At 43.3% G+C, this 16142-nt stretch overlaps 1 pseudogene; it reads left to right on the plus strand.

The window, feature by feature from the left end:
• Positions 1-770: 770 nt before the first annotated feature.
• Positions 771-8253, plus strand: LOC118580343 (annotated as a pseudogene).
• Positions 8254-16142: the final 7889 nt, after the last annotated feature.

The following is a 16142-nucleotide window of genomic DNA, read 5'->3' on the forward strand; positions in this document are numbered from 1 at the left end:
GTTGGTAAGAGGACCTGGACCAGTTAGAATATTAACAGGATAATAAGGGATAAGGAGGAGTGACTACAACCAAATGCATTATATACATACATGAAAATGTTACAATGAAATCCATTATACATTACTAACATAGAGTAATAAATAAAGATTGAAAAGGGCTATCTCCAAATACAGGCACTTGCTGGGGTTGAGTTTCAATGTATAAATGTCAAGTCTTAAGGGGAGGACACAATTCAGGCCATAAGAATGACCCATGAAATAAGGACACAGAAAAGAGGGTATTGTTAGTTATTTGGCACTCTTACCCTGTGAGGAAACGTCCCAAAACACAACAAATCCACAGAATAGTTTTTATTAAGATAGGATAGGACACACGTGGTCAAGAGAAAGTGGGTGAGAGAGACCTGTGCAAAAATGGCGCCAGCTTATAAAGGGTGGGCCATGCATGCATACAGGAATTTGTGGCTACTCCATGCATGTGCGTAGATTACATGGCTGCATGCACTTTTCACAACCATGCAAAGCCACAGAGTCCTAGTCACTCGAGATATTTTGACCCAGAAATGGCTATTTTGAACCAGAAATAACTAGGTGGGAGTGTCTAGGTCTGCTGGGCATGCCCAACCGTGCGGGCATGTTGTGACTTCATATCAGGTATGACTGGGACATGACATTCCACCAAAGAGGGATAAAATTTCCCAACTCCAGGAAATGGTGGTGGAAAGGGGTCAAGTCACCAAGGCTATTCCCAGCACCCTGATGCATGCACCATGTCAAGATACATGCAGGCAAAGCCTCAGCACATCAACTTGGAGGAGGGTCAGGTCGAGCAACCACAGGGAACAGGGTGCTCCATTGAACTCCCCAGGGTATAGTGATGAAGTGACAGAGGACACAGTAAAGTGGCCCCACAGATGACTCGCGTCTGCAAGAAGTGCTGTGCTGAGTTCTTTCAGTCCCACTGAGTTTATGGAACACAAGAAAGGTTGCACTAAAAATGATCCTGTCCTCATCATGAATGTCAATGAGAAGCCAGTGCCTTCAGATGACTTCCAAGGAGCTGTCCTGAGCCACCAGCCAGCCAGCCCAAGCAGTAAGGACAGTCATCAATCCCAAGAACACTAGCAGCTCAGGGGACTCAAAGGAAAATCTGGGCACAGAGTTCATCCTTTCCTTAAAGACAGAGGCTGCCCTGACACTTGTACTCTAGGACAAAAGTCACTTTCCCAAAGGTAAAGTGGTCAACACCAGTGTGACTCTGCAGGCACTCTGAGGTGCCAAGATGGCAGTGAACCAGTGGAGCATAGACACCACCACAGTGCCTAAGCCAGCTGTCCACAGCATCCCAAGGTCCTGGAGCAGATCCTGTGTCTGCAACAGCAGTAGCTTCAAAGGATCCAGCTCATAGAACAAACCCAAGTCTAGGTGAACATGTGGATCATGCATGCACTCCACTGTGAAGTGGCTGGTGTGGACTGTAGGGTCCTGGCCCCAGTTTGGGTAGCTGTTGCCTTGCTTGCTGACCTTGACCTTGATGTCCTCCCTATGCTGATTCCCTGATGGTCTCCACCCTCCGGAATGCTTAAGGGAAGTTCCTTGTTTGTGTATCCTGCATATTGGGCGTTAACAACTTAGATGCAAGATTGTAAACATCAGTAGCGAACTTCTGCCCTCCAGGGGTTCTCCCATTGTGCTGTAAGCCTGTATTTAAGGTTTCCTCTCTCTTTTAATAAATGGCATTCCACATTCTGCTGACACTAATTACCCTCTGTCTTGTCTCTGTTTTTCAATCCATAGCCCCTTGCTGGGACAAGGTGAACCAGTGGTAGTAGCACAGGCGCTATCCCAACAGTGGACACTCTGACAACTTTAAGCAACCATGTGTCCCATAAGGTGCCCACTGCAGTAGCTCTGCTCATCCAGAAAGCCCCAAGCCTGGTCTGTCTCTAGATACCTTGAAACAAACAAGCTGCTTCATGCCAGTGTCTCAACAGCCAGCTCACTGTCATTGGCTCTTACACCCTTAACCTTGAAGTCTGATGGTATTTTGGTTCTCCTCAACTGCACGTCTGGCCTTCCAATCACCCTGCTATCTCATGACCCCTGCTCTATGCTCTTTCTGAGTCCCTTCTCCACTGCCCAAACATCTGTCTCCACTCTGGAAGTCAAGGCCAATGTCATTCTCTGAAAGCAAAAGTGTGGTACCAACCTCCCCTGAATGTATATCCAAGTACAGCCCACCTATGTCAAAGCTGAAGTTTATGGTACCTTTGTGGGATCCTCCACATGACACCTTTGCTAGAAGTATAGCCATGTTGACAGGTCACTGCTGCACAGAGTGTGGGAAGAACTTTTCATCTGCCAGGGCCCTTCAGATCCATGAACAGATGCACACCAGAGAAAAGCCTTTTGTCTGCAACATACACAGTGGAGCCCTCACCACCAAACACAACCTGAAGGTCCACTATGTTATATTTAAGAGGCGCTAGGAACACATCCCAAACACGACAAGACCACAGAAGAGTTTTATTAAAGATAGAGGTGACAGGCCTGTGTGAAACACACGTGGGGGGAGAGAGAGACTGAGAGACTCATGCAAGATGGCACCGGCTTTTTAAAGGTTGGGCTGTGCATGCGTACAGGAACTCCTGTGGGTACACCACACATGTGTGTAGATTACATGGCTGCCCATGCACGCTTTACACAACCATGTAAAGCCACAGAGTCCCAGTCCCGGTCCCTCAAGATGTCTGACCTGGAGATGGCTATTCTGAACCGGAAATAGTTAGGCGGTCCACCAGGCAAGCCCAACCGTGTGGACATGTAATCTCTATCATTCCTGACTCTCATGTTTTAAAAAAAAAAAAAAAAAAAAAAAAAAAACGTGGATAGATGGGTATGGGACGCCGTTTCTCTCAAAGACTGCTTCAGGGTGAATGGGGGACATTGATTGGTTCTTGGGGGAGATGGGGAAGCTGTCTCCTGAAGTCCTGGGATGAAGTCCTGTAGCTGTGTTCATCCTCCATAGTGTGGCTGGTCCTAGGATGAAGTTCTGCAGCTGTCCATCCTCCATGGTGTGGCTGGGAACCTTCTATCTGACAAAACACTGGTGACATAAAAAGCTTAGAGAAAAGACTCATTATTATTTTATTTTTGGAGTTGACATTTATCTGAGGTAGATCTGGCCTGTCTGGTTGGAGACATGTTTAAAGTGGCTGTGATGTTTTAGTACTCTGCTTGGTTTTCTACCTGAGATAAGCCTTATTTGAGGTGGTTTATTTAAGGCACCTGTTTGTTTTGCTAGTTTAGCGTTTGGGAAACACAGGTGATCAGTTGTTGAGTATTGAACAGTGATAGATTGTTATATCCTTACCGCCTGTATATTTTGATGGTCCCTTTTGCCTCCGGCTCTGTGTGGCCCTAGTCGGGAAAGGGGTGATACCTTATTCCTCTGGAATTGGTGACAAGGCAGTGGATCCTGGTGTCCTCTGGAGCTTGAGAGTGGAAGAGAACTTACTTTTTTTTAATTAGGGACAAGGCAAAGATCATGGCCCTGTCTGTATGCACATGAGAAACACAGGCGGTAACTTTGAAATGAGACAATGAGCTCTTAACTTAGTTGGAAATCTTTCTCATTAAGTAACTCTGAAAGTACAATTAAATCTAGTGAGGTAAATAAGGCTGTCCTCTGTTCCCGACAATAGAAAGGAGGAGTGACATCCTAAAACTCCCAGGACTGAGTCATTGGCTCTGGTGTCCAGAAGGAATGAAACTGATCGCTTCCCTGCTGAGTTCTGGGTTCCCTGCTGTGTCTGTAGCCAAGCCTAGGTTTGCTGGAGGTCTTAGCTTGCTGTACCCATTAGTCTTGGCGCCTGGGGGCAGTCAGCTGACTGGTTGTCTTTCTGGGCAGCACAAGGACAAGGCTGTTGATGGCCTGGCAGAGCATTCGATAGCCCATGGCCTTTTTCATTTAAAACAGGGACCCAACAGCTTTTCGGAGTCAGCGAGTGCCAGCATTTGGCAATTTTGTTTTCGGGCTTTTCCTTTCTGGCACACCTTAACTGCCACAGATGACTCTTTTGCCGGTGGGGTCAGGAGCCTTGTTCTCCAGATACTTAACTTTTAGCCGGGAACAAGAGACAGATTTTACTCTGTGTCCTGAATTTTTTCCTGACGATTGGTGGCTTAAGGACAGCTTTTGGAAGATCTGCCAGTAGGCAGACTGTAAACTGATCCTTTTGGAAGACTTGCCTGAGGCTATAAGCTGATTCCTTTTGGCTTAGGAGCCATCCCGATTATTGTAAATTTAATTGTTTAGATCTCAGCTGCTTTTAGACCAGTCTGTGGTTCTCAAGGTAGTTTGAGAATGAGTGGGTGGAGTTAAGGTAAGTTAGGGCAAGTCTTAGAAACCGCCCAAGCCCGCGCATTTGAGCCCGCCCACCACCGGCAGGAAGTCAGACAGAAAAGGTTACACGTGGCAGATGCCTTAGTGGGAAAGGAAAGAAGGGTTTAGAGATTTAGCAGAAAGCTTGGAGATGAAGCAACTCTTATTTTCCCATTCGCTGGCTGAAGTACCCGCCACACTGTTATGCGGTCAGGTTTACCAGTACCACAAAGCTGTTAAGCGGCCGAATTTACCGGTACCCGCCCCATCCGCCAATGTAAGTGGGTGGTATCTGCCCTCTGTCCCATGGCTGTAACTGAGTGGAAAATAACAAAATTAAAATAACAAACCGGGATCAGACTTCAACTCAGGCGTCCTGAGAATGAAGTAAGATCTAAGATCAGCTCAAGTCCCCCGCCTCCCCTTTCATCAAGGGATGGGAAGAGCTGCGACTGTGCTGCCGTGGGTCCACCCAGTAGACCCCAGATGCCATTTTTGCTCCTTCTTGTCGGCAGCAAAACCGTGCCCACCAATGCCAGCACAGCCTGGACAATCCCCGGGATTGTCCGTCGCAAACAAATAGCTCAGATTTCAGCCATTAAAACAGCAGACTCACTGTAAAAAATCATGGTGGTATCAATAGTGGAAAGCCGTGCTTCTCATGGCTGGCCATCACCTGCAGCGGCCTGCTGGAGGTGCGTGCTGGTTGGCTGAAGAATCATAAGCCATGGTTACCTTTTTAGAGCTTTTAGAGAGAGAGAAAGCTAAGATAAAGAGCAACTCCTTCCATTTGCCTGTTCGCTGACCAGAATTAGATAACTCCTGTAAAAGATTGGGATTTTTTGTTATTTTTTAAAGCATACTTGGGCCATCTCTCAGTACAGAGATGGATAAGCTTAGGAATCTTTAAGTAGGGCTGATCGAGTTGGAAGTCCTATTTCTCATGTCTGCAGTGGAGAGGCAAAAACAAAAAACAAACATGATCCGGAGCCAAGATCTCCCGGAGGTCTGAACAGATCTCGGGCACAAGCCGCCTTATCAGCTCATCAGCTGATAAGCAGGGGCCCACCGCTGTGTGAGGCAAGGGCTCCCCGGGAGCCCTCAACACCCAGTGCCCGACAAAGAACGTGCCGGCTTCACACAGCCCCCAGGACACACCTGACGGTGGTGGTCCCTTCACGAAATATCTCAAGCTGCAGACGTGGGAGGTGGCTGGAAATCCAGGCCCGCAATGGGGGCCAGCAGTAGCCAGTAAAGAAAAGGGGAAAACTCACCAATCAGTAGCGGTGTTGCATGCGGATTTGTGCGACCAGGCTAAAGGAGAGTGATCTGTCATGAACGGAGCAGAGTTCCCGGTGTGTGTAGCGCAGTTTCTGTCCCGGTTCCCAGGTTTCCAGGCACAGAGCACCCGGAAGCGCCCGTTTCCGCACGGCACCAACGTTAGTATTTAAGAGGCGCTAGGTAGCGCCTCTTAAATATTAACACACTACATTACATACTGGACCTACAATAACTCTATCTGCCAGGGTAGAAAGCTTAACACAGAGAGCACCGTGACTGGATGGGAAGGGAAAGGGAATGTCTGAGATGTTTCCCAAGGAACTCCTTGGGCGTGGACCCTGCTGTGTGGAACCAGTACATTGGCGTCCTCAATGGCAGTCTAGTCATGAAGACCAAGAAGACCTCTGTGATCCAAAGTAGAGGCATCCCCACTCTGCCTGTGTCCTTGGGGACCATCTCTGTGGTAAGCAATGCCACATTTTCCAAGCCAGGATGTGTGTTTGAGATCATGTGGCCAAACACCAGTTCCCCTAATTTCTGGAAGAAAACAAGATTACAGTCAACTAAGGTGGAAGAGAGATGCAGCCAAAGCAAGATTCCAGAATTTGTTTTATTTTTCAGTTTTCCTTTTTTCTTAATCCATCTCCTCCTGCTTTTTCTCTTCTCGATATGCAAATTGTGTTTATGCTTGTGAACACAGCCTTGGGCAATCCTATAATCATGACTGCTACTATGTTGCTTTCCAAAAAAAATGAAAACAAAACATAAGAAAATAGAAAAACAAGACAAAATAATAAAACAGACAATTTTTTTCCTTATTTTTATTTTTGTTAGTTTTGGAAAGAAGCAGGTTTTGAAAAATAATTTTGTTGCTTGGGGCAAATCATATACTAGAAGTTTTATATGACCTCGTAGTTCTTTCCAAAGACTTCCACCTGTGTCGGATCAAAACCGCTGGGACTCACTGACTGTGGGGGAGAGACAGCTACTCCACTCCACCAGGGGAGGGTGGAGTTGCCAGTGTATTGTGTACTTCCTTGGCAGCTGTGTTCAGGTAAATGGACACCTGGGAGGGAGAACTAGCTCCTATACTTTATTCATCTTGTAGTTTTGTTTGTTTGTTTGTTTGTTTGTTTTTGTTGTTGTTGTTTTAATGTACTTTAATGGGAAGGAAAGAAAAAGAAACCTCAGAAAACTAAAAAAATTAACCACCTCCTTCAATGTTGAAGCCTTTGGTAGGATACCCTCCACAAACTGACCTTTAGTAAACATTTTTGGATGCCCAAGAATGCCACCTGCTCCCCACATTTTACACAAACCACCTTCTTCCCAAACCCTGGAGTGGATGGGTATCAGAGAGGGAACCTTGGGTGATTTGATATGGTTTTTCAGTGCCTGCAGCATGGAAGAAATGCATGTTCCTTCTTAAGAGAGAAACTCCCAACAGGGCCAGTTCTTCTATTACAGTTCCATGATCTTTCTGTTGTTATTGTTCCATTTCCTTACTCCAAGTCCTAAAGATTTTCACACACACACACACACACACACACACACACACAGAGAGAGAGAGAGAGAGAGAGAGAGAGAGAGAGAGAGAGAGAGAGAGAGAGAGAATCTACTTTGCTATTTTGTGACCAACGAAGTATTCACAGATCTTAAACCCCAGAGTCCAAATACTGGTGAGAAAGGCTGGATGTTCAAGATGTCTTCATGGTTAGTTTCATGGGTTTGTTTGGTTTTCTATTACATGTATGAACATGTAATAACTTTGAACAGCTGTTGTAACCATGCTCTTATGATTTAATGAGGAAGAAGAAGCTTTTTCTCCAAAGAATGTGAATGAAGGCTGTCAGTCAAAGTTTCCCCTCTTTGTTGTTGCACCTGATTTTAGGATCCAAAATTTTGTTGTTTTGGTTTTTGCCTGGTCATGCCTTTCCTTCTGGGATTGTAAGTAAACCATGTGAGAAAGCATTCACTGACTCATCTGTTTACCTGTTTGCACTATGAAGCGGATATTGTTACAGAGAACATAGCAGCTATGGTTTTCTCACACCCTGTGAATGAATGTGTGAACCACAGTGTAGTTTTACTTGCTGATGCTGTCTATCCGAAAATAAATTTTGAATATTTTTCTGCCCCCCAAAGAAGAAAGAAAAGAGCAATATATAAACATCCATTGATAAATTATATAGAGATCATAATAACTCAGGGGTATGTAGACAGGAACAGCCCAGGAGATATGAACAACCCACTAATAAAATAATAAGCAAAAGAATTAAAACATGAACTACACTGAAGAGACAATCTGAGTGGTTAACAGCATACCATGAAACATCCTAATTCTCTTTAGCATTTATAGGAAAAACAACCAAACCCACAGTGATGCATCACCATTCCATTCACCTAACTGGCCAGAATTTTAAAGTCTGACAGTATCAAACATTGACAAATAAATGGATTAATCAATGGGTATAATCCTGAGCTGTACACATGTAATGTGTGATCCTAGAATGGAAACGGCCATTGATAAGAAACTTATGGACACACCAAAGGGTGCAGATGAATATCAGAAACAGAAAGGTGGGTGAAAAGGCAACCCAAAAGTATCTACAGACTAGTGCTTCAGTTAATTTACATTTCAAAGCATTCAAAACATAAAATACAGCACTAGAGAGATGGCTCAGTGGTTAAGAGCACTGACTGCTCTTCCAAAGGACCTGGATTCAATTCCTAACATCCACATCAGGTGGCTCACAACCTCCTGTCACCCCAGCTCCAGAAGATCTGGAACCTTCTTCTGGCCTCCACAGGCACCATTTTCCCCTGTTTATACATCCTCACAGACACATATATGCACATGATTTAAAATAAAATAAAATGAACCAAATACTTACCTAAAAAAGCATACAATACATTCTTAGGGACACAGACATACATGTTAAAAATCATAAATAAAAAAGGAAAACTAAATATAAAATCTATAAATGGTCCTTCTGGGGAAGAAACAGAAGTAGTGGATGGAATACACTCTAGAAGTATTTGCTGAATACATTCCAAACCCTGTAAAATTTATCAGGGGTTTTCTTACAATTTATTTATGTTCTACATTCAATACTTAAAACAACTAAAATACACACTGGAAGTTGAACATATCAGATAAAAAAGCTAGGCAAGACTATGTATTAGAGATGACTCTAAAACACCAGCCAGCTGTATCTCTGTCAGTTTCTCTTTTAAAACTGTAAGATCTCTGCACACAAAAAGCCTAACTTCCCAGCGCCAATTCAGAATCCCACAGGCTGACAAGCTGTCAAGCGCTGGCCCAAAAGAAAGAGGAAACCCAAACACTGTGTTTGCCCAACTCTACTATAAGAGAGCACGTTGTATGGTATTAGGGAACATCACTCAAGCTCACAAGCATAGGATTGCCTTTGCCTGTATCCTAGTGCTCTCAAGGAAGATGGGTGGAGCAGAGGAAGTGTGGGCTGAAAGGGAGAGACAGTCTATCTTATGAAATCACCCTAGGTTTCTCTTCTTGCTTCTGCCTGTTCAGTAGATGCTGTATTTTAACACAATTCAAAATCAATTAATAAAAAAAGTTCCATCAGGGTCATATGGGACATTTAAATGTAATAGTGGTTCTCACCATCTTCCCAGATAAGAAAATCTGAAGACATGCTTCCTGGATTCTTAATGGCCCTCTTCCACATCTTCCAGGTCTTTGGGTTATTTAGCCAAGACAGCCACATGGACAGAGATTCAGACCAACTGTTTCCCACAAGGGTTTTTGAACATTATCCTTTTGAACACCCCTCACCAGCTTTATAACAATTTTTGATACATTGTACCTCAAATCCTTAACAAACCTAAAAGTTTCTTTCCAGGTCAGGACCCAACACACTAACCTTAACTTCCACCAGGACCATCATGGAGCATCAGCACCTTGCAATAAAAGCAGAAACAGATAGGAAATCAGGGCATCTAAAGTCCCAATACAGAAATCATGATGAAAATAGGAACCCTTGTTTCTACTTAGAAACTAAAAGACTACCATGTCCAAATATCTTCATGACTCACAACTAGCCTTGAGTATTGTCAAGAGCCAATGGCGTTCATAAGCATGATGCAGAACCTCAAGCCACCTTCCCTACAGCCTTCCAGGAGGCTCTTCTGGGCCAGTAGGGGTGTAACATTGCAATGTTGAGCACTGTCAAATTCAATTTAGTTTCAAAAATGTCAAAATACAGCAAGGAAATCCTGTTACATCATGTTATGGGAGCCGAACAGAGGCAGGAATGTGTTGCATAACTTACTTATAGCAGGCATGATCAAAGCAAAAGGGAACCAGGACAGAGAGACACATCATTGCCACCTAGACTGTTCATTCAGCACATGCAAACCTAAGGTTTTTCTGGTAGATAGAGATCCATGGGTTGCAGAAACAGAGCTTTAAATGCTCAGTGGTTCAGGGAACGATTAGAACAAAGCTTTGGGAGGCTTAGTCATAATAGGGTTTATCACTTTCTATTTATAGACCCTCACAACTATTAACAGAGCAATTAGAGAATTAGGAGTTTTCAGAACTGACCAGCCACATGGCATGGGGTGCTAGTCTAATCATAGGAGCCCTTTAAGAGAGAGAAGCCCTTTGTTAAGATGCTAAAGGGGTCTTTGTAGCAGTGTTATAGTTTGGGGTGGGAATTCCAAGTCATAAAGTAAATGGCATCACATGTCACCATGTGCATCAGGCTCTGTTTTGTTTCTAGGCCCAGTGACTTATTCATTTGTGACAGGGCATGAGAATCAAGGGACACAAGGAACAATGCCAGATGTTGGAAATGTCTGAGACTGGAAAGAAAGCTGTTGATAGCTAGGTGACCCTGTCAATCACAGGTTCCAGGGTGGGCATCTGAGCCTAGCATGTGAGAATGAAAAGGCTGAGCAGGCAGCTCCCCTCCCTGGAATCTGCTGGAGAGTCCTGAGCAGGAAAACTGCAACAGGGACAGAGCAAAGGTGAGGAGTTGAGGGTGCAGTGTTTGCAGGTTTAGATGGACCCTAAACACTGTTCACTGCGTAGGACCAACATAAAAGGAGTGGTGGTACAAACTGGGCACTCTGGATATGGAGTCTCCTCCTCTGAGCCTGAACTGACCTCCCTTCTAGAGCCCTAAGCCCTTGTTTCCTCCACACAGAACACTACAGCCACAGTTGGCAGAAAAGAAGACCTTGAGACCCTCTCAGGATGCTTCTAAAAATTTTGGGGATCCCCAAATTGGGTGCATATGTTGCAGGGGAAAACGGAGTTCCTTTAGGGGAGGGCTTAGTCTAATTTACAAAAGAATTTTAAAACAGAGTTGGTAGGTATCTCAAGAACAATTTTATTAGAGTTTGAGAGGCAAAAACCAGGGCAGACCAGCTGTTAAGTCTTGGCAGTGGTCAAGGAGACAGAGAAGAAAAGTCAAAGCCAAGCCTTTAAGAAAGCAGGCAGGTTCAGTGATGGTGATCAGTAAGCAGCCACATGGCAGACAAGCTGCTGCATACCAGAAGGGAGGGAGCTTCGGGGGAGGGGGAATGAGAAACCTCAGAGACTCAGGGAAAAGAAAAAGATATTAGAAGATGGAAAAGCAAAAAGTTATGCCTTTCCAGGTAACTCAGGAAACCTGCCCGGCTGCATGCAGTTTTACAAAATGGAAGCTCAGCAAGTAACTGCCCAGGGGAAGGATTTCTAGGAAGGATAAGTTCATTATCCCATTAAGGAGATAATTATTCCTCCCCTCTTCTTACCGTGGCTTTAAGTAAATCAGCTACCCTGGGGGATGGACTCCTGGTAGGTGATTGACAAGCCCAGCTGGATTAACTCTTAAGGGAGAAGATAATAAGATGTAATGTTCCATTTTTGGAGTAGATCAGAATGTCATGTGTCCACTCAAGACCAGAAGTAGATATCATTAGGGAGGGGTCCATCCTCAATGTCCTCAGGCTACTAATCACTATAAAGCTACCTAACAAGGACACATGAACTGCTGTTGTAAACACCATGCTGAAAGATGCCCACATACTAGAAGGCTGTAAAGCTCTGCCACATACCAGTTCCAATTCTTCCAATCCAGCAACACCAATTCTCAGAGGTACACTGTTCTGGGTCTGACTAGGGTCTTTCACTTCCTAATTATCCTAAGAAAATTCTCTAAACGCTCAAATGCTTCTTCGAAACCTTCAAAACACCTACATCATTGGGTCCCTGATGAATGAATGAAACAAATCATTTATAAAGTGCTTGCCCTGATAGCTTCCATAAAGTGAATTCTCTGTAAGTTTTGGCAATTATTATCTCATTTTTAGTGTGATAACTTCAAGGGAAAGGGGGTTTAAAAAGTAAGATAGCAACAATAAGCTTCATCATAGATAGACTTCAGCTTAAATTATGAGTTTAATGACTTAAATTATGATCAGCTTCTGGGACTTGGTTAAATGACTCCCCTGCAACTTTAAATAACAAAGAGAACTTTTTTGGCTTTCTATAAAAGGCCCCACTAATGTCCCTGCTTCTTTCAAGTCTCATAGTTCACTACAGTGCCAACAGGTTGTAAATTACTCCATAGAACAATTAAGGGCATTTAAGACACACACACAGTTTTTATAAACACATATTTACCAAGCCACAATTCCACCCAACCCACAAAAATTAGAAAAGCATATCTATAAACAAAAAATCTAGTATACAGCTATTTTAACTTTTACACATGGTTAACTTTTGGGTTATTTCATAATATAATTTTTTTCAATATATAATTTTTATTTATATGCTTTTCTTTTACTTAATTATTACACAAGCTTAGAAAAAGTAAAATTCATTTTAATTATATGCAGGAAATATGTTTACAGTATTTAATACACTTAGCCCCAAACACTGAACTGTTTGCAAATGTACCCGATTCCCTCAGTTCATGTGCTTTCACATACTGCCCTATCAGCCTAGTGTCCTTCGTCATTTTTACCCAGTGTCCCTACCTGACATCTAAAACATACCAGGAGCATTAACTTCACTACACAAGGGAACCCTGGGTGCCTGTGTTCAATGTTACAAGGCTTGCTCCCAGGGTTGGAGTTGATATTAGGAATTGGGTGGGAAGGGAGATCACAGGAGCCGTTGAGCCATGACTGAACTTCTGAGAAAAAGGACAAGGCTGAATCTTTAACTTTTGAACAAGATGTTATTGCTCTTCTCCACCAGGATGGAAGAACTTGGGGCTGACTTGCTGCTGTGGGGAAGTCCTTGTTTCACTCATACCCACATGTGATTACAGAGCACTGTAGCTGTTTACCTGCTCCATCAGAGCAGAAGCCATCAACATTGTCTGAAGCTGCTATTCGGTGAAATTGCTCATAGCAAACAGAGCTGTCAGGATCTAATTTTCTCATCAGGAAAACACTTTCTTCAAAATTCAGGAATGCCAGAGAAATCCTGTCTCGAAAAACCAAAATAAATAAATAAATAAATAAAATAAAATAAAATTCAGGAATGCTTCCCATAAATCCCTCTGGCTCCTCTTCCTCTCAGTTGGTGTTTAGCTGTCTTTAAAGCTTTATGGCACACCACATTCACTCTTCACATATGGAGCCTGGATAAACGTCTATTACCCCACCTCCCTATAAGATGGGACCAGGTGTGGCCAGAACACCAGGTCTGGATTTCCTAGGTGTCTTCTGATTCTCTCCCAAGTGTTTCCTCTGCTCCTCTCTGCTTTCTGTCCCAAAGCCTGTACTCTACAGCCTAACCACACACATCCCCTCAGACAGCAGCTCACTTTCAATGGGGGCTCTGACAAGCCGCTGAAAGAGGTGTGCTCCTTGCTTTTCTCATGGCTATGACCAAATATCTACCTGAAAAGAAGCAACTTAGGAGGGAAACATTTCTTTTGATTCATGGTTTGAATAAATACAGTCCATTGTGGCAGGGAAAGTGTGTTGGTTTGAATGAGAAATGTCCCAGGTACACTAAGATATTTAAGCACTTGGTCCCCAGTTTGTGCTAATGTTTCAGGAAGTTATGGGACCTTTGGGATAGTGGCCTTGCTGGAGGAAGCATGTCACTGGTGGCAGGCTTTTAGAGTTTATAACCTCACCCCACTTAAAGTTTTCACTCTCTGCTTTGTATGTGTAGTTGAGAGAAGATCTCTTGGCTTCCTGCTCCAGCTACCTGCCACTATGCCTACCCACCATGATGGACTGTATCCTCAAAATGTAAGCCAAGAAAAACTCTTCCTTTAAAATTTTATTCTTATTTTATTTATTTGTGTGTGTGTGTGTGTGTGATATGTGCAGGTACCCACAGAAGCCAGAAGAGTGACAGATCTCTTGGAGCGGGAGTTACATTCAGGAACATAGAGTGATCTGACCTCTAATTTGTATGAATTTTCCCCAAAGGCACATGTGTTCCCAGCTTGATTTTTAGGTTAGCACTATTGGAAGGTAGACCCTGATGGGATATTCTAGGTCGCCTGGGTCACATCCCTTTAGGATCATGATACCGTGGCCTCTTCCTCTTTCTTCCTCTCTTGCTTCCATCCCATGAGGAAAATGGTTTTATTTTGCATGGGCTTCCATCATGATGGGCTACCTTCCCACAGGCTTAACATGACAGGTCGATCAATTATGGAGACACTTCTGAAATAGCAAACCAAATTAAATTTTTCTTCTTTAAGCTTAACTATCCCAGGTGTTTGCTGAAGGAAAGGGAAGTTGACCAAGGCAGACTCATATACATGCATGCAAACACACACACACACACACACACACACACACAAAGGGAATGCACACTCAAACATTAGTAAACATCAAGGAAAAATTAAGTTCTTAAAATTAAAAAAACAAATAAAACTAAGCAACTATTTAAACTTACATGACTACACAGAATGTTTGAATATTTGTTCCTTGTGCTCCAATTACTAGAAGAAAACTCAATGAAACTCTCTAAATCTAATACCAATTTTATGGCTAAATTATTTTCATTTACTTGAATAAAGTCAGGTAACAAAGTAATATCACAATTTATAGAAGTTTCATTTATTACAAAGGCTATAGAAAAGGGAAACAGAATAATGATCAGTGTGCATAGCACAGGCTTTCCTATTGCCTTAGCTGGGTCCTCAGGGATTTTAGGCAAGCTGACAGCTGACCTATGCTTTCCAAACAAGTATATTAATTTCCAGCATGGCTCTGAAACATTCCACCCATTTTTTTTGTCTTTTATACCTTTTTCTTTGGCCATAAAGCCTGCATTCATTCACCTTCTTTCCACTAAAATTATCCAGAGGATGGAGACCTGGTACTATACCACACCCAAGCTATGGCTTATGCTATACCTTCACAATAAGCATGAAATTATTTACAAATGTGTTATTTTAGTTTCTAAGATTGTCTTTCTTGGTAAGTAATTCTTTTATTAAATTAGTCAATTAATTGGTATTTATCAAGTTTAACATGTGCAGAATAGGGATTTCTGGAAGAGAAGAAGGAGGAGGAAGAGAAGGAGAAGGAGGAGAAGGAGGACCATTAACACCACCACCCCAGGGCTTGATAATGTAAGAATATAAATTACCAAATTATATTGATGAATAAGCAAACTGTAACTGATGTGGATTGTCAAGTAAGTTGCAGTGAGTCATGGGAATGAGGCATAAAAAACAGCAGCAAATGCACTGCTTTGGATTAAACAAAATTGTGAAAGAATAGAGATAGGTGGAAACTGCACCAACTAGAAAGCACAGGTACACTGGGCAGTAAGAGAGAGAGATGTGAGGACAAGATTCCTAAACAGGGCAGGAACAGGAAATGGGGAGACACAGTAACCAGAGACTACCTGTCTACAGCTGCCCAAGAAAGGCAGAACCATGGAGGAGGTATCAAGGTCATAGACTCTAAAGACAGATAGCCACTCTCTTCCTCTGAAGCAGGCAGCAGCAACTGCCTCAGAGAATCCCTGAAGTGTCTGGTAGGAAGCTCCTTTCACAGCAGATCAAATACAGATGTTCTCAATTTCAATCCCGCAGGGGGCCAGGGTCTTATGGAAGGGTCTTGGTGTGAATCACTCCTCACTCTGGAAAAGCTCTCAAATCTTATCAGGGAAGTCCCCTTCTTTCACACCCTTGATGTCCTTTTCTGCAGTTTAGCTACTGTGGCTGCATAGTTTTACCTGGCTTCTCCCTCTGCTACAGCATTACAAGGCAGCTGAGTGCCCTGAAACCAACCCTCCCACTTCAGTCCTCAACCACAGGTTCCTAGTAACTCTTCAGTGTCCACTCTTATAAATGACAGACTTCATGGTGCTGTGAATATGAGCTTGGGTGGAGAAAGCCCTGGATTCATGGTGCTGTGAACATGAGCCCTAGATTCAGTGGCTGCATTTGTTATTCTTGATGGGTTACTTCCTCACACCTTATTTTTCTTACATGTGAAAAATGTAAATCATAAATGC

Source organism: Onychomys torridus, chromosome 3 (assembly GCF_903995425.1).
Source record: "Onychomys torridus chromosome 3, mOncTor1.1, whole genome shotgun sequence".
In the NCBI taxonomy this organism is placed as follows: domain Eukaryota; kingdom Metazoa; phylum Chordata; class Mammalia; order Rodentia; family Cricetidae; genus Onychomys; species Onychomys torridus.